The 19336-nt window shown below is 43.7% G+C and overlaps 1 long non-coding RNA gene across 2 annotated transcripts in view; it reads right to left on the reverse strand.

Annotated features, from left to right (window-relative positions):
• The window catches only part of LOC143707274 (uncharacterized), an 80344-nt gene extending 72006 nt beyond the window's left edge, over nt 1-8338 (reverse strand). For both annotated transcript variants that reach the window (XR_013193150.1, XR_013193149.1), the window contains exon 1: nt 8193-8338. This is a non-coding gene — a long non-coding RNA (uncharacterized LOC143707274). The remainder of the gene's footprint in view (nt 1-8192) is intronic.
• Between the last annotated feature and the right edge of the window lie 10998 nt (nt 8339-19336).

A 19336-nucleotide genomic window follows, 5' to 3' on the forward strand; every position in this document is an offset into this window, starting at 1 on the left:
ATGGCAAAGGTGTAAATTCACTCTATATAGCACAAACGGGGCTACCGTAATATGTGAGCAACATGTATGTACATGTTTGTATTTTTGAGAGAATATTGCTTATGCATGGATATTGAAAAAACTAAAACTTAAAGTGTCTGAAATAAGGCCACAAAAGACATACTAAATATGTGTCCACAAGACTTTTGACTAATGAGTGTTGTTGCCTTGAATTTTTGCTTCAAAATGATCTGAAAATCATCCTGCCTAATCATTTACACAAAACAATACATTGATTTAAATTTTATAAGACACCTTTTGTTTGGAAAGGCAATATGCGTGGAGGCGTGTTCACACCTGAGAAGACAAAGGCCGGATAATGTGCCGCATAATGAGCTGCATATTAATTAACCCTTTCACACATGGTGTGTCACAGGGTCCCAAAGAATGCAAGGACAAAAGGAATGATCTATATATACATATTTTACAATTAGAAATTGTAACCAATTACAAATAGGTTGCAATTACAACAACAATTACAATTTTAACAATATTTCAAGTGTATTGCTTTGTAAAAAGTATATATTTTATCATGCGTATTAAAAAAGGTAAGGATTCATTAGTTTGAATATTGGAACAAACACTATAATAACATCTTAGTTGATAATTCAATATACCTACTTTATTTTTGACAAAACATCATACTATAGTATATTTAACTATGAGCAGAAATTGGTAAACAAAAGCATACCTATTTAATGTGACAGTAGTATTTTTTTACAGTCAAAACTTTATAATCTATCCAAAACTAATCACAAAATTAAACATTTATATTTAGTCTGTAACATATTGAGTATGATATATCAGTATATACATGTGAATTTGCAGCTTGTTGCTTATACAGACATTTTATTTCAACATATTTCAGGATATTTTTACTCATCTTAGTAGGCTATAGCAATATAGTTTGGATGTGTTCATGTAAACATAACGTTTACTAATGTAGGTGCGAGAGTTAATGAACGGCACAGACACGCGCTCTATAACTGTAGTAAACAACAGTGCGCGCGCCTGTGCCATTCATTCATCATTTAGCCTACACACAGACACGCAATTCATATTTAAACAGTCTTTTTGCGGTTTACAGTCAGACACTATTTAATATCGCGATTAGAACAAAGCACTTAAGAATAAATGACTTACTACATCAGCTGGATCCGTTGCTCCTCGAAATGAAACTACCACTTCTGGTACATTTTCCAGGGTTATTAGATAGTATTATTCCTCACACCGAAAGGATACGCTGTGTACACAGCTGTACAAGATACTTACTAAACACAATGTGTTTTATAATCCAGCTGGTGGGCGTTGACATGTTTGAATGGCTTGCCTTAGATCATTTGCGTTTGAATACCGCGTGCTCTCCGTGGGCGTGGCACATTAACGGGTAATGAGGTATAATGAACTGGAAAGAAAAATACTGACATCTCTCTCTTTTCATACAGATTACATAAACTGAGAATATTTGTTTTTTATATAAATTAATTCATTTAAAAGAAGAGAGTTCAAGCTTCATTATGGAAAAACACTCGTGCCTGTATGACAAGTATTCGCGGAATTACAGTTAATTTTCGGATGACGTTTCAGAATGGACTTAACTGACAGAGAGAAGGCAGAACGCGGATCATGTTTGTTTTTCTTTATTTGTCGAAAAGCACAACACTTTGTTTTTATTGTGAGTATCAACAAAAAAATAGACACTTATCAGGATCTAATGATGTACAACACTTAATATGTAAGATCAAAATCAACAGAGTATTTTGAGTTTCTTTTGCACTGATAAGAAAAAAAGCGAGACGACCTCAGAGGGTTAAACTGGTCATGTGACTTGATCACGCCGGCATGAACGGCGACTCGGAAGAGTTAACTGGGCTGAATACTAGTTGTAGTACACGTGTTTTTGATAGTAGGTTTATGATAAATCATTAGCTGAAATTGGTAAGTAGTTAACAGTGAATTAATTATGATGTGTCCCCTCAAGTAAAGTCATAACACAGTCATGCATTAACAAGTCATAACTTTGTTAGTGTATGGTTAGTTAATCATGAATTAGAGATGATGTGCCCCCTCAAGTAGTCATGACATAATGATGCATTAACAAGCCATTAGTTGATGTTAGTGTATGGTTAGTTAAAAATGAATTAATTATGATGTGCCTTCTCAAGTCATGACACAATTATGCACTTACAAATCATTAACTAAAATGTGAATAAACATATACAATAAGAGTGCCATCCTTATTCCTTTACACCCATGATACAAAAAAACAAATATACAAATTGTGTAGTTCTTTTATTTTTATTTGTACAATTAAACATATATGGACTTAAAAGAAAGCCAGAGCATACACTGAGAAAAACAATAAGAAGAATTTACTCAATTTTTATAAGGCAAGTTTTTGCACTGATATTTTTCAAGTAGCCTAAATTTCACATTTATGGAAATTAAGTAAATCTACTTAACTAAGCCGAGTAAAATTAACAAAGTGAAAAAGTACATATAACTTGGCCTATTAAATTATATTTTAGATATATTTTAAATTATAATAACTTGGCCTATTAAAGTGCAATTAGTTCATATTTTCACTAATCATAAGTTGATGTTGAAGTAACTATTGAGTACAAATCAGCATGAAGTTTTAACATCTACTCTCGTGTAATGGAAATCATGAAGATCTGGATACGTCCAGTGACTAGTAATAGTACTGCTGGCAACAAGAGAAAGACCTTGTGACAGCCTGGAGAGACAGCTGACAGGAGGAAAGAGACCCCAATGGGACTGGTAAGGGTTAGCTACCCTTGTCGGCATTATCCAGCTCTGTGTTTACAGGATGCTGGAGACACCCGCCCAAGGCTTCTGAGAAATTAAAGAGAAAAATACCCCTTGAGTCTGCGAGAGTGGGGGCGGAAGATGACTCAATGTTGGTAACATGGTTTATGACTTTGGAATGGAAACGGATATGAGTATGGACAGTACTTCACAAAAGACTAGTTCAGGTTCTGCAGTTAGCAAAGTCATTGAACTCCAAGGTTGTGTATGTGGCTGGAGCAAGGCGACAACGGTCAGGGGCTTGAAGATTCATCAAGGGAAAATGAAATGCTTGAGGGAGAAGGGACAAGGGCCTTGCACTGATCAGTACTTCTTACGAAGTCAGTCAAGTCAGTCGAATGAAATCCAGCGACAGGAAGCAAACTACAGTTCACAGGATATCAGGACCCCTGTCATAGAGGAGAGGAGGGTTTGCACAGTTAGTGATGAACACATTGATTCTTGTGAACCTGGTCAGACTAAGCATAAGAGAGAAAAGAACCTCAATGGGCATAGGCCTGGAGTAAGATGGCCAAGAGCTTGTGAGAAAACTGCATGGGACACGGTAAACACAGATCTATGCTTTGCATTGGAAAGATTAACTTGTACAGAAGCTTGAAAAGAAGCTGGATAAATTTGGGGACATCATTTACGCATATAGAAGTGAGAGGTTTGGTGTGGAAAAAAGGAAGGGAAAAGTACAAACTACTCCTGCAGTGCCTAGACGGCAGCAGACAATTGAAGGGTTAGTTAGAGAAAGGAGAAAGCTGAGGAAGCAATGGAAAAGAGCAGAACAAAGTCAGAAGGAGGGACTCAATCTCTTACAAAGGGCCATAAAAGATAAGCTTGCAACATTACGCAGAGCTGAGCGCCTACGGAAACGCTTCAAAAAGAAGGAGCGTGCGAGGGATAATTTCTATAAAAACCCATTCAAATTCGTAAAGAAGTTATTCACCAGTGAGAAGAATGGCACTTTAAAAGCATCTAGGGTTGAGCTAGAGAGATATTTGGAAGAAACGCATAAAGATTGCAAAAAGGCATGAGCCTATGTCAATTGGGTCAGACATCCCACCTATCAATCCACCAGAATACAAAATGGATGTCTTTGCACCTAAGTGGAAAGAGATAGAGCAGGTTGTGAGAAAGGCAAGGGCTTCATCATCTCCAGGGCCTAATGGAGTTCCGTACAGAGTGTACAAGAGTGCTTCAGGAGTTCTACGAATTCTGAAAAAAAAGCAGATTGTACCTAGAGCATGGCGCTGAGCAGGTGGAGTCTTTGCAGGTGGATACTCACAATAAAAATAAATTGTTGTGCTTTTCGCCAAATAAAGAAAAACAAACATGATGCGCGTTCTGTCAGTTAAGTCCATTCTGAAACGCGTCCGAAAATTAACTGTAATTCCACGAATACTTGTCATACAGGCACAAGTGTTTTTCCATAATGAAGCTTGAACTCTCTTCTTTTAAATGAATTAATTTATATAAAAAACAAATATTCTCAGTTTATGTAATCTGTATGAAAAGAGAGAGAGATGTCAGTCTTTTTCTTTCCAGCTCATTATACCTGATTACGCGTTAATGTGCCACGCCCACGGAGAGCGCGCGGTATTCAAATGCAAATGATCTAAGGCAAGCCATTCAAACATGCCAACGCCCACCAGCTGGATTATAAAACACATTGTGTTTAGTAAGTATCTTGTACAGCTGTGTACACAGCGTATCCTTTCGGTGTGAGGAATAATACTATCTAATAACCCTGGAAAATGTACCAGAAGTGGTAGTTTCATTTCAAAGAGCAACGGATCCAGCTGATGTAGTAAGTCATTTATTCTTAAGTGCTTTGTTCCAATCGCGATATTGATTAGTGTCTGACTGTAAACCGCAAAAAGACTGTTTAAATATGAATTGCGTGTTTTTGTGTAGGCTAAATGATGAATGAATGGCACAGGTGCGCACGCTTTGTTTACTACAGTTATGCAGCGCGTGTCTGTGCCGTTCATTAACTCTCGCACCTCCATTAGTAAACGTTATGTTTACATGAACACATCCAAACTATAGAGCTATAGCCTACTAAGATGAGTAAAAATAGATTGAAATATGTTGAAATAAAATGTCTGTATAAGCAAAAAACTGCAAATTCACATGTATATACTAATATATCATACACAATATGTTACAGACTAAATATGAATGTTTAGACAAGATTTTGTGATTAGTTTTCGATAGATTATAAAGTTTTGACTGTAAAAAAAGACTACTGTCACATTAAATAGGTACGCTTTTGTTCACCAATTTATGCTTATAGTTAAATATACTATAGTATGATGTTTTGTCAAAAATAAAGTAGGTATATTGAATTATCAACTAAGATGTTATTATAGTGTTTGTTCCAATATTCAAACTAAGGAATCCTTACCTTTTTTAATACGTATGATAAAATATATACTTTTTACAAAGAAATACACTTGAAATATTGTTAAAATTGTAATTGTTGTTGTAATTGTAACCTATTTGTAATTGGTTACAATTTCTAATAGTAAAATATGTATATATAGATAATTTATTTTGTCCTTGCATTCTTTGGGATCCTGTGACACACCTGTGTGAAAGGCTAATTAATATGCAGCTCATTATGTATGTGGTACATTATCCGGCCTTTGTCTTCTCAGGTGTGAACACGCCTCCACGCATATTGCCTTTCCAAACAAAAGGTGTCTTATAAAATTTAAATCAATGTATTGTTTTGTGTAAATGATTAGGCAGGATGATTTTCAGATAATTTTGAAGCTAAAATTCTAGGCAACAACACTCATTAGTCAAAAGTCTTGTGGACACGTATTTAGTATGTTTTGTGGCCTTATTTCAGACACTTTAAGTTTTAGTTTTTTCAATAACCACGCATAAACATTATTCTCTAAAAAATACAAACATGTACATACATGTTGCTCACATATTGCGGTAGCCCCTTTTGTGCTATATAGAGTGAATTTACATCTTTGCCATTAACATGTTTATAAATAACTGAAAAAAGCACAAATGTCAGAGCATGTCAGAACACCTCAAGGACCCCAAAAACCCCTTAGACCCCAGAGGATTAACTGAGGAGTTTAACTGTGCCAAGGTCAGACTGGAAATGACCTTAGTAGAGTCACGCGACAAAAGTGTAAGGGAGGCAGCACCTGTGTTAAAAACTGGTAGAAAGTGGTCAGCGAAGAAATCTGTGGAAGAGGCCAAGGCTCTCCTTCGAATTGGTGATATCGTGGGACAGGTACAGCATGGAAGAGGGGGTTTTGGTCTTAGTTTAGCTCCTTCTAAATGTCACAAGGCAGCCCCAGCTCAAAGGAGGAAGCTGTTAGTCAACGAGATGTGAAAGCAGGAGGAGAGGTTGAGGTGTATAAAGGCCATTTCCCAAGCCAAGCAGGGAGATTGGATGAGATGGGAGAGTGTGGAACAAAGCAAGATGGGCTGGCAAGACCTTTGGTCAATGGAAGAGAGTAGAATCAGTTTCCTTATCAGGTCAACATATGATGCTCTCCCATCACCACAGAACCTAAACCTCTGGGTACGAGAGGATCCCTCTTGTCATTTGTGTTCATCACCTGCCACATAAAGGCACATTTTGATAGGATGTAAGGTGGCTCTTAGCCAAGGTCGGTTTACTTGGCGCCATGACCAAGTACTCCGATGTTTGGCTTTAGCATTGGAAGACAAGCGTAACATGACCAATAAGTTGCCACCTGTTCTAGCAAAACATTACACACAGAAGACAATATTCCTCCGCCCAGGCGAGTAACCGCCAAGAAAAGGTGTTAAAACCAATTCTCGCCCAGGCCAACTGGAAGCTGCTAGGGACTGGAAAATGCTGGCTGATCTTGATCAACGGCTTATTTTTCCACCTGAGTTTGCCACCACTAACTTCCGACCAGATATTGTTTTGTGGTCTGGATCAGCACGCATTGTTCAACTGATAGAGTTAAGAGTGCCATGGGAGGATGCTGTAGATGAGGCATATGAGAGGAAGAAACTGCGGTATGCTCAGCTGGCCACTGAAGTAAAATAGCAAGGATGGAGAGTCCGGGTTTATCCAGTGGAAGTGGGTTGTCGAGGATTTGTGGCACACTCCACAACCCGGTTCCTCAGAGACGTCGGATTCAGTGGCCAAGGGTTGGGTTGCACAGTAAAGAACTTCTCTGAAGCAGCAGAGAGGAGCAGCAACTGGCTGTGGTTGAGATGGAAAGATTCTGTCTGGCTGTGCACAGACCGCCACGCTACTGTTTCGAAGAATTCTTGAAAAACTTGAAGAGTCTGTTGGTTTATTTGTATAGTTTGCATAGTTATTACAGTTATTATGTTCCTGTGTATGTTGCGTGAATGAGAATTGGTGTTTGGATAGATATTGTTTTGCGGTAGTATGCCATACGGAACCGTTGCCACTGACCTGCTTTAACGTCGGCAGTGGGGCTCCACACCCAAACAGTCAAACGGGTTGGCGCGTATGGTCAGGTTGCGGAGATTGTGAGAGATTGTGGTTTGGTCATATGTGAACTAAGAGGAAGGAGCAACCTCAGCAGCAGGAAGGATGTAAAGGTTAGTAAGCTGGGCTGAGTTGAGTGGGGGACGGAGGGGGGTGACTCTGGGATGCCAGAGTCACTGTCGAGCCCTCTTGAGGTGTCGTGGGCTAGTCGACGAAACACTGACGATGGAAGGTGCCCACTTGAAGACCCTAGAGATGTCCCCTACTCAGCTCAATCCAGATTATAATGGGGGGACCGCACTGTGGTTGCAGCCGTTGTGTGTGCTGACGCGCAAAATACACTGCAGCTATTAACACCAGACAGAAGGAGATTCACATCACCAAATGGAAAGAAGCGTAAATGGATGGAGAAGCATAGATTACTGTAAAGCTACATCTTAGTTGGTGCTTATCTTGTCGAAAGCCGAGTACAAATCAGGATGAAGTTTTAACATCTACTCTCGTGTAATGGAAATCATTAATTAAAGGTATTAGTATGTGATTATTCATGTCCTGTTATTGTAAAGTGTTACCGTTATGGTCAACTCTCAATGGGGAACAGATGTTTCAGTTGTTGTTAAGCATTGCTGTCCTGATGCCAAACTCATTGCAGTTAAAACATGTTCATTCATTCTTCCACGTAAAATTTAGTTTGATCATTCTAACAGTGACCTACATACCTCCACAGGCGGATAAAAGTAAAGCACTGGACATTCTGTATGAAACCATAAACAGTCTGGAGAACAAATATTCAGGTGCTCGTGAGGGACTTTAATAGGACAAATCTGAAAAAAGGTCTCTCGAAATGTATCCAATATATAACTTTTCCTACCTGAGCTGAGCAGACGCTTGACCACTGTTACACTGCACTCAAGGACAGCTACAAACCTCCCTCCGCCCTGCGTTTGGTAAAGTTGATCCCATCTCCATTCTCCTTCTGCCTGCATACAAACAAAAGCTGAAGCTGGAAAAAACAGTTATCAGGTCAGTTAGGAAACCATTTTCACACTTCAGGACTGTTTTCAAACCACAGATTGGCAGATTTTCCATGATGCAACTGATACAGACATTAATACACTGACTATGTCACTGATTATATGAGTATGTGTACTGAAAACATCGTTCCAAAAAATCTGCAGTAAATCATTCCCCCAAACCAAGAACCCTGGATAAATGCTGATGTCAGGATCAAACTTAAAGCATACACTTCAGGCTACAACTCCGGTGACCCAGTAACATACAGGAAGTCCAGATATGAACTTCAAAGGGCAATCAAAAATGCAAAGAGAGAATACAGAGACAAGATGGTAGCAAACTATCAAGGATCTGACCTCAAGCTAATGTGGAATAATCTGCACTTAATCACAGACTACAGGGAGAAAAAGGGCAGAAAAAACCTGTGATGTGGGTCTGTTGCCTCTCTACCTGATGAACGTACAGCAGATAAAGAACAAAGGTGCTCTAACAATCTCTCTACCTAACGTGTTTGAATTCAGGGCGGTCAACCCACGAAAGGCCCTGATGGGGTTCAGGGTCATGTCCTCAAAGCCTGTGCCAGCCAACTAGCTGAGGTTTTTACAGATATTTGTAATCTCTCTCCTAAACTGTCTGCGATCCTTTCATGTTTTAAGAAGACCACCATTCTCCCTGTCCCAAGGAAGCCTGTTGTTGCTGCCTGAATGACTACCGCCCCGTAGAGCTGACCTCTACCATCATGAAGTGCTTTGAGCGACTTGTCAAAAAACACATCTGCTCTTCCCTGCTGGACACCTTGGACTGTAACAAATTAGCTCAAAAGATATATAATTCTAATATAATATTATAATATTTAATTATATATATATATATTATATAATTTTAAAAGATTATAATTCATTATAAATATTTGAATTATTTTTAGAATTGACTGTAGCAGAATTAATAGTACAATTATTTAATCAGTTCATCCAATTAACAGAAAATATAATCAATTATTAATTCCATGAAATAAATTATCTTCCTGGCAAAGAAAGATTAACCTTTTCCAACTAAAGTAAATACTAGCAGGTTAATAGCATAAGTATCGCTAGATCAAGATGTTTAAGTGACTTTGATATTTTTGTGAGTGGCAAACACAGAGACAATAAAGCGTGGATATAATGTTTTAATAAACAAAACTATGGTAGGCTACACACACAAATAAACTAAGCAAAGATTGTATACAGAATCAAGAAAGTAAAGAAAAGTGAAGAAAGAGAAGAAAATAGAATGGCAAGATTACAATCAGTTAACCACAACCTACGAGAAACATCAAAGAATCAGGGTCACCTTAAAGGGGCACAATAACTTAGAAACGCATCTAAAGGCTGCGAACGGGTACTTGCATTGACTTGGGTTCTGAACAAGTCCAGATTCAGGAGATTCTTGAGATTCTTGATGATTTTGCCAGGAGTGTGCTAAAGTGTTCGTTTGGGTTGTTGGGGTGGTGCATGTTGAATCCAAAGAAGTTAACTTGAAGATGAAGTTGCCGGAAGGAGACCGGAAAATGTTGTCTCAAAGAGATTTAGCCAAGATCTGAACTAATCAGACACTCATAAAGGACTTAAAGTTCACACCCATTTGGTGAGGTGACCAATCAAAGATGACCGGGAGAAAGTCTTTGTTCCATCTTATCCCCATTTGCATGTTCATGGTGGCATGGAGAATTTGTGCAGTCTTTACAAAAAAGGATGGTAAAAATATTTATGATGCAATTTATCATAACATGTTGTACACCATTGATTATAAAATCAAAATTCCCTTTCAGGAACGTCGAGCTGCGTGAAACGCTGCGGGAACGCCTCTTGCGTTGTGTGTCATGAAGCACGTATGGAATCAGCCCAATGGCGAGACGGAACGTCACGAGTGACGTCATCGACCAGGAAACTATAAAGCACACCCCTGAACACAATGGCGACAGCTTCTGTTGTCTTCAACAAGCGCTCTGTGTGTGAATCTGTCCCTGTGTTTTTGTCTGTTCTTAGTGATTGGTAGGCAGGAGTTTTTCACTTAAAAAAACTATATATATATTCACATATATCAGTATGACGAGCGAGCAGCAATACAGAAAGTGTGTTCCCCCCTGTACTCGTTTTCTCACGGGTGGGGATACACACGATCTGTGTGTTGTTTGTTTGGGAGTGCAGCATGCCCAGTCAGCTCTCGAGGGGGCTGGTTGTGAGCATTGCGAGCGTTTTCCATTAAGAACGCTCCGCTCCCGCCGATCACTCTTCAGGGAGAGTGGTTCGGTTCGCGCTCCCCACGGCTCGGGTCCCGCTTCTGTCGAGGCAGAGCGGCGGCGCCTGTCGTGGGGATCGCAAATGGATCTGTCAGCGGGGTTTGAGACGGGCTCTGCCTTATCTCAGCCTTTACCTGCCAGTTCCAGTGCCTCAGTTCCGGGTGTGGAAGCACGCATTGCGGTTTCTTTCCCCCAGGCTGAGGCACCAATACTGCAGCTATCCAGTTCTGAGGAGCTGGATGTTGTCAGTATTGAGACAGGGGATGTTGAGGACTCGTCACCTCATTCCCCTGAACACGAGGAGCTTATGGAGGTGCTCACTCGTGCTGTGTCAAAACTGTGTCTTATCGTGTGTTTAGCCCCCAGACTTCCGCATATTCTAATATATCGGAAGCTAAGTTATATGGTTATGGGGCGATGCCCAAGGCGGAGTAGACTCTAGCTAGCCATCTTTCTGCTGAGTCTTCCTCGTCTCTTAAGGCACCAGTTTTACCCACCAAGCCTCTCAGAAATACTTCGGCTCTGGTGGGTAAGGCTTATTCGGCGGCTGGTCAGGCTTCGGCGTGTCTGCACACGATGTCAATATTGCAGGCATACCAAGCCGATCTTTTAAAAGATATGAGTGAGAGTGAGGAGGTCAGCACTGACGTGGTTCGAGAACTGCGTCAGGCTGCAGATTTATCTCTGCGTGCCACCAGGGAATCGGCTAAACTAATGGCCCGTTCTATGGCAGCCCTTGTGGCCGCAGAGAGACACTTGTGGCTTAATCTGTCTGATATGAAGGATAAAGAGAAAGCTTTTCTTTTGGATGCTCCACTTTCTCCATCTGGTTTATTCGGTGACGCGGTAAACACGGTCATAGATAAATTTCAGGAAGAAAAGAAACAAGCTGCAGCTTTTCAAAAATTCCTCCCACTTAAAGTTCATGTCCCAGGGTCTGCTGGGCGAGGGCAGACCAAGCCGTCGACTAGCTCCTCACATAGGGCGCAACAAAGGCAGAGTGTCGCGTCTCGTGGCCCCCCTCTAAACAGTGGGAACAGACGCGACAGTCTCAGGCGAAGCCTTCTAGTGGTAAGACTGATCTGAGGACAGTCATTATGGCTAGGAAGGCTTCGTCTAAGAAGATGCTGAGGGTGGTCCCCACCGTGAGAGGGAGGTGTTCACTGCTTCAGACGGTGCCCGTTCTCTCACGGTGCCCTCAGGGGTCCCTTCTGCCAACCCCGCCTTCGTGTCGGGGCGCAGACGGGCCCAGCGAGCGCTTTCCCGAGGGACGCTCGCCCCCTCTGAGGAGGGGTTTAGAGCAGTCAGACCAGTTGTCCCCTGCCGGTGCGCCGTTACAGGGCGCTGTGTCTGCTGCTCAAAATATTCCAGAGGCCAGCCTCGAGAGGCTGGTACCCTTAGTAGATTTTCTGGCAGAGTGGAAAAGTCTTCCAAAAATATCTCAGTGGGTTCTGCATTCGATAGAAAGGGGTTATGCCATTCAGTTCAGATCTCCTCCTCCTCGATTCAACGGGGTCCTGCCCACCGTGGTGGGCCCCGAGCAGGCTCTGGCAATGGAACAAGAGGTGAAAACGCTCCTTCAAAAGGAGGCTATAGAACGGGTTCCTCCTCCCAGCGAGGAGTCAGATTATTACAGCCGATATTTCATCGTTCCAAAGAAGGATGGGGGGTTGCGTCCAATTTTAGATCTGCGCCTATTAAATCGTGCTGTAGCCAAGCTCAAATTCAAGATGCTTACGCTAAAGCAAATCGTGTCACAAATCAGGTCCGAGGACTGGTTTGTCACGATAGATCTGAAGGACGCATACTTCCACATCTCCATCCTTCCGCAACACAGGAATTTCCTGAGGTTCGCTTTCGGGGGTGCAGCGTACCAATATCGTGTTCTTCCGTTTGGCCTAGCTTTATCTCCCCGCACGTTCACGAAGTGCATGGACGCAGCGCTAGTCCCGTTGCGGCTCCAGGGCGTTCGTATACTGAACTACATAGACGATTGGTTGATTCTCGCTCAATCACAGCAGCAAACGGCTCGGCATGGAGATGTCGTCCTCGCACACATCAAAAAATTGGGGTTGAGGCTGCATGCCAAAAAGAGTGTTCTATCTCCATCACAGATAACATCTTTTCTGGGGGTACTATGGGATTCTGTGGCAATGCGGGCTCGCCTGTCGCCTGCCCGCATCGCTTCGATTCTCTCAGCTGTAAAAAGAGTAAAGCTAGGCCAGTTGCTCACTGTAAAGCAGTTCCAGAGACTGCTGGGTCTGATGGCAGCAGCGTCCAGTGTTATACCCTGCGGCCTGCTGTACATGAGACCATATTACAGTGGTGGCTCAGGACCAAGGGGTTCTCCCCGAGGGGAAACCCCCTCCGCGTGATCAAAGTTACACGGAGTTGTCTCCGTGCTCTGGTCATGTAGAGGGATCCTTGGTTTCTGTCCCAGGGACCTGTGTTGGGAGCTCTTTGTCGTCGTGTAACGCTAACGACAGATGCTTCCCTCACAGGCTGGGGGGCGATCATGAGTGGTCGCCCAGCCCAGGGTCTGTGGCAGGACCATCATCGATTTTGGCATATAAATTGTCTAGAGATGTTGGCAGTGTTTCAGGCTCTGAAGCACTTCCTGCCAGACCTGAGAGGTCATCATGTTCTTGTCCGGTCCGACAACACATCGGTGGTCTCTTACATAAACCATCAGGGGGGTCTGCGCTCTCGCCCGTTATACAATCTGGGTCGCCGGATCCTTCTATAGTCCCAGGGGAAGCTTCTCTCATTGAGGGCGATTTATCTCCCGGGGTATTTCAATCAGGTAGCGGACATCCTGTCGAGGCAGGGGCCGAGGCCCGGGGAATGGAGACTCCACCCCAAGGTGGTGGAGCTCCTTTGGATGCAGTATGGTCGTGCCGAGGTAGACCTATTTGCGTCCAGGGAGACATCACACTGTCCACTGTGGTTTTCTCTCAGTCATCCAGCCCGCTATGGTGCACGCGTGGCCGATGTCACGCCTGTACGCCTTTCCCCCGATTGCTCTGCTCCCAGGAGTTCTGGAGAGGGTTCGCCGGGACGGGGTCAGTCTATTACTGGTAGCCCCGTTTTGGCCGGCCCGAGTATGGTTCACAGACCTAGTGTCTCTTCTAGACGGCTCTCCTCTGGAGATTCCGATCAGGAGGGACCTTCTCTCTCAGGCGAGCGGGTTGATACTTCACCCCCGCCCAGAGTTGTGGAAGCTATGGGCTTGGCCTCTGAGGGGGCCCAGCTCGTGGGGGCTGGTCTCTCAACCGAGGTTGTTGAGACCATCCTTCATTCCAGAGCTCCTTCCACGAGGAGGTTATATGCCTTGAAGTGGAGGCTCTTCACTTCTTGGTGTGGAGAATACCTATTGGACCCAGTTAACTGCCCAGTGGGTGCAGTGCTGGAGTTCCTGCAGGAGCGTTTCTCCTCAGGGCTATCCCCCTCCACACTAAAGGTGTATGTGGCGGCACTTGCTGCTTACCATGTCCCTTTCAGTGGAGTCTCTCTGGGGAGACACCCATTTATAACTCGCTTTCTTCGTGGTACTTTGAGGCTGAGGCCTGTAGTCCGCACGAGGGTGCCAGCATGGGACTTAGCTATCGCCCTAGAAGTTCTTTCCCTAGCTCCCTTTGAGCCTATTGAAGAAGTTGCTGATACGTTTATTACTTTGAAGACTATTTTTCTCCTTGCCATTTCTTCTCTTAAGAGAATCGGAGATATTCAGGCTCTCTCGGTTGCTCCTTCGTGTTTGGAGTTTTCACCTGGGATGGTGAAGGCTTTTCTCCACCCCAGGCCAGGTTATGTCCCTAAGGTTCCTACCAATGTGGCCAGACCTATAGTTTTGCAGGCCTTCTGTCCTCCTCCTTTTACAACATCTGATCAGGAAAAACTTAATCTGCTCTGCCCTGTTCGGGCTTTAGATGCTTACGTCCACAGAGCTGCCCTGTGGAGAAAATCAGAACAGCTGTTCGTTTGTTTTGGACCACCTAAGAAGGGGTCCCCACTGTCTAAGCAGAGGATGAGCAAGTGGGTGGTTGAGGCCATCTCACTTGCCTATGAGTCGGTTGGTCAGCCTTCACCTTTGGCTGTCCGAGCTCACTCTACCAGGAGTATGGCGGCTTCCAAAGCCTTATTGTCAGGAGTCTCCCTCCAGGACGTTTGTGATGCGGCAGGCCGGTCCTCACCGCATACTTTCATCAGGTTTTATGACCTAGACCTCAGCTCCACCCCTGGGGCGCAGGTGCTTTCGGCTGAATTCAATCTTTGATTCACACAGTCGGTCACTTGCTCTTATGGCGACGTGGGTATTAGCGTTCCCGCAGCGTTTCACGCAGCTCGATGTTCCTGAAAGGGAACGTCCCGGGTTACGTATGTAACCCTAGTTCCCTGAAGGAACGAGACGCTGCGTGTCGTTGCCATACTCCCGGCATTCCCTTGATCGACTTGCTTCAGACTTTTTCCGGGAGCTGTCGCCATTGTGTTCAGGGGTGTGCTTTATAGTTTCCTGGTCGATGACGTCACTCGTGACGTTCCATCTCGCCATTGGGCTGATTCCATACGTGCTTCATGACGCACAACGCAAGAGGCGTTCCCGCAGCGTTTCACGCAGCGTCTCGTTCCTTCAGGGAACTAGGGTTACATACGTAACCCGGGGCGGTATTGTGTCTTTGAGGGTTGCAGACACGGTCTCTTGCTGAGATCGTTCAGGTGAGCAGAGGTGATAACAGTATTTGAAGAGAACTGGTTTGAGAGCCTATGACAACAAGGGAGAGGGGGAAGGTTTTATGATGTCTAGAGCATTTTGATTAAGTCCATTCGTTACTGACCCTCTCCAATTTGCATACGAGAAAATCAGATCGACAGATGATGCCATCAGTCTTGCGATGTACAATGCTCTCACACACCTGGACAAGAAAAACACCTACGTGAGAACGCTGTCCGTCGATTACAGCTCCGCCTTTAATAACATGATCGTAAAGCTTGAAGACTTAGGATTGAACAGACAACTATGCAACTGGATTTTAGATTTTCTGACGATCAGACCCCAAGTGGTGAGAATTGCTAACTGGCTCTCTTCCACACTGACTGAGCAAGATTGCTCCACAGGGATGCGTTTTCTAAGCCCCTTACTGTACTCCCTGTACTCAGTAGTAAAGTCTGCTCGTCAGCAACTCCACTTCCCACGGAGACTCAAGAAGTTTGGCCTCCCCCCAAAATCCTCACAAACTTCTATGCACCATTGAGAGCATTCTGACAGGGTGCCTGATTGTCTGGTATGGAAGCTGTGCTATCAGCGATCGCAATGCCCTTCAGAGAGTTGTGAGAGCAGGTGAGATCATTATAGGTACCAGACTCCCTACTTTACAGGACATCTTCCACACAAGGAGGGCTTGCAAATCATTGCTGACCCCAGTCACCCAGCACACAACCCGTTAAACAAAAACCATCAGGCAGGCGGTACAGGAGTATTAAATCCAGAACAAGCAGATTGAAGAACAGCTTTTCCCTGCAGGCCATCAGAACCCTTAACACACTGCAATGGAGACTTAAATCCTTCTTGTTGCATATCTTATCATATACCATGACATAAATTCTTCTATTGTCTACTCCAGGTTCTTTCACTGCATACCTTTGCACACAAACCTTTCCTTTACAAAGAGCTTTTTTGAACTTTAAAACATACTGCACATACTATACATTTTATTATTTAATATACAAAGCAAACATATTAATACTTTACTGTAAATATCTACTTCTCTCTCTCTCTCTCTCAAAATTTTATTGTCTTCTAAAATGTTACTGTCTTATTGAATGGTATGGTACAAAGAGCTTTTTTGAACTTTAAAACACACTGCACATACTATACATTTTATTATTTAATATACAAAGCAAACATATTAATACTTTACTGTAAATATCTACTTTTCTCTCTCTCTCTCTCTCTCTCTCACTCTCTCTCTCTCTCTCTCTCTCTCTCTCTCAACATGTCATTGAATGGTATATATTGCAATACTATAGAATGCCTGAGCTTCAACCAAATGTATTTCAATGTACAAATTGTCTTTGATATTTGTATATATGACAAATGAATAAACTTGAATGAATACTTGAATAATGAGTCATAAATGTCACTATGTTGATTTATGTATTGAGTACTAAGACCAGTAATCATGTTAAATGTTTGTTTTCATTTAACCACTTACATATTATAAATAGTCATACTTACAAACTGGAACATTTTCCCATCCAACAGACAAAACACAGTCACATTAAATGCCACCATTTTTGAAGATCTCATTCCTGCAGTTTTTTTGTTTGTTTGTTTGTTTGTTTGTTTGTTTGTTTTTTTTAGTCTTTTTGGGATTTTCACTGTAAATACCATTTGAGTATTTTAGTTGGAAAACATTTATTTTTTCACTTCTTGTAATAAACACTGAACTTTTGACGTCATAATCATGTCACTTCATTTTTACGCCTCCATCTGCCAGTGTGACAGAAGCTGGAGAAGGATGCAATAGCAAAAACGCTTTATTGGTATTGGTAAGTATGAACAACACGGTCAGGCACACAACAAGGGAAACAACACAGCTGGTCAGAATGGTGGATCGGACGGACACCAGCGCAGATGGTGGGTGACACAGGGACCTCGGTGGACAACCAGTGAAGAATCTCCAGTGAGGTGCTTCCAGTCCCGTGATGAATCTCCAGTGAGGTGCTCAGTCCCGTGATGAATCTCCAGTGAGGTACTCAGTAATCCGTGGAAGTGCAAGGGAAACTCGAAGAAACACGACGACGACACAAGGGAAATCCACAGGAGGAAGAACAGCTCAGGAACAGGAACACACCGGGAAGAACAACGATCTGACAACATAAGACACCAGTTACTGAACATATAAAGGAAAAAACTGATTGAAGCCAGCTGGCGCTGCTGATCATCGCTGATCAGTGACCGCGCCCACAATTAACGCACACACACACAACAGCACGCAAGACGAGAGAGACAATGAATTCATACACCGTGACAGTACCCCCTCCTCTAAGAACGCCTCCTGGCGTTCCCAGACGGCCTTACCTGTCGATTGTAATCATCGATAATGGAGTGATCCAGAATGTCTCTAGCAGGAACCCAACTTCTCTCCTCCGGACCGTAACCTTCCCAGTCCACCAGGTACTGAAATCCGCGTCCCCTCCGTCTCGAGTCCAGAATACGGTTAACCGAATAAGTTGGTTCCCCATCTACGAGACGCGGCGGGGGAGGAACCGGGACTGGCGGATTAATGCGTGCATGAAACACAGGTTTAATCTTAGACACATGGAAGGCGGGATGAATTCTCCTGTACGCAGGAGGAAGTTTGAGTCGGACTGCCACCGGACTAATGATCTTGGTGACAGGAAACGGGCCGATAAATTTGGGAGCAAGTTTATTAGATACGGATCGGAGAGGAATATTCTTAGTAGAAAGCCACACTTTTTGACCCACGACGTATACAGGAGGCTTCGACCGGTGGCGATCGGCCTTAGCCTTAGTGCGCGCCCCCACTTGGAGAAGAGTCTCACGGGCTCTCATCCAAGTGTGGCGGCACCTCTGGACGAAGGCGTGGGCGGAGGGGACCGCGACCTCGGATTCCGTACTGGCAAAAACTGGTGGCTGGTAACCTAAACTACATTCAAACGGAGTGAGGCCCGTGGATGACACTGGTAACGAATTGTGGGCGTACTCCACCATAGACAATTGTTGACACCAGGAGGAAGGATTCTTGGAAACCAAACATCGCAACACTTCTCCAGATCTTGGTTGGCTCTCTCAGTTTGACCATTGCTTTGGGGATGGAACCCCGAAGAAAGACTGACAGTCGCTCCCAGTAACTTACAAAATTCTTGCCAAAATTTGGACACAAATTGGGGACCCCTGTCAGAAACCACGTCTATCGGAAGGCCATGTAAGCGAAAGACGTGATCAATGACAGTTACCGCTGTCTCCTTGGCAGAGGGTAATTTGGGCAAGGGAATAAAATGAGCCGCCTTCGAGAACCGGTCAAAACGACCGTCTTGCCCTGGGAGGACGGGAGGGCGGTAATAAAATCTAGTGCGATGTGGGACCAGGGTCTCGAAGGGACAGACAGCGGTTGGAGTAACCCATCTGGGGGTCGATTGGAGGATTTACCAATGGCACAAACAGAGCAAGCCAAAACAAAACTGCGGATGTCACGAGCCATAAGTGGCAACCAGAATCGTTGCCTGACCAAATAACTGGTGCGATTAACTCCTGGATGACAAGCCACACTGGAACAATGCCCCCACTGAATAACGTTGGACCGACACTCCTCTGGCACAAACAACCGATTCGGTGGGCAATCAGGCGGAGGCGTTACCCATTCTAAGTCCTTCATGACCTTCGACTCGACCTCCCATCTGAGAGTGGAGATCACTAATGTCTCAGGTAAAATACACTCGGGAGTAGACGGGCGTTCGGATTGGTCAAAAATACGAGATAAAGAATCGGGTTTGATGTTTTTGGAACCCGGGCGGTACGAGAGAGAAAAGTCAAAACGTCCGAAAAAAAGTGCCCACCGAGCCTGCCTAGAGTTGAGTCTTTTGGCGGTTCTGATATATTCCAGATTCTTATGATCAGTCCATACGATAAAAGGTACCCCTGAGCCTTCTAACCAGTGACGCCATTCTTCCAGCGCTAACTTGACTGCCAACAACTCTCT

This window comes from Siphateles boraxobius, unplaced genomic scaffold (assembly GCF_051911475.1).
Source record: "Siphateles boraxobius isolate OS27281-9 unplaced genomic scaffold, OSU_SipBor_1 41, whole genome shotgun sequence".
NCBI classification, from domain to species: domain Eukaryota; kingdom Metazoa; phylum Chordata; class Actinopteri; order Cypriniformes; family Leuciscidae; genus Siphateles; species Siphateles boraxobius.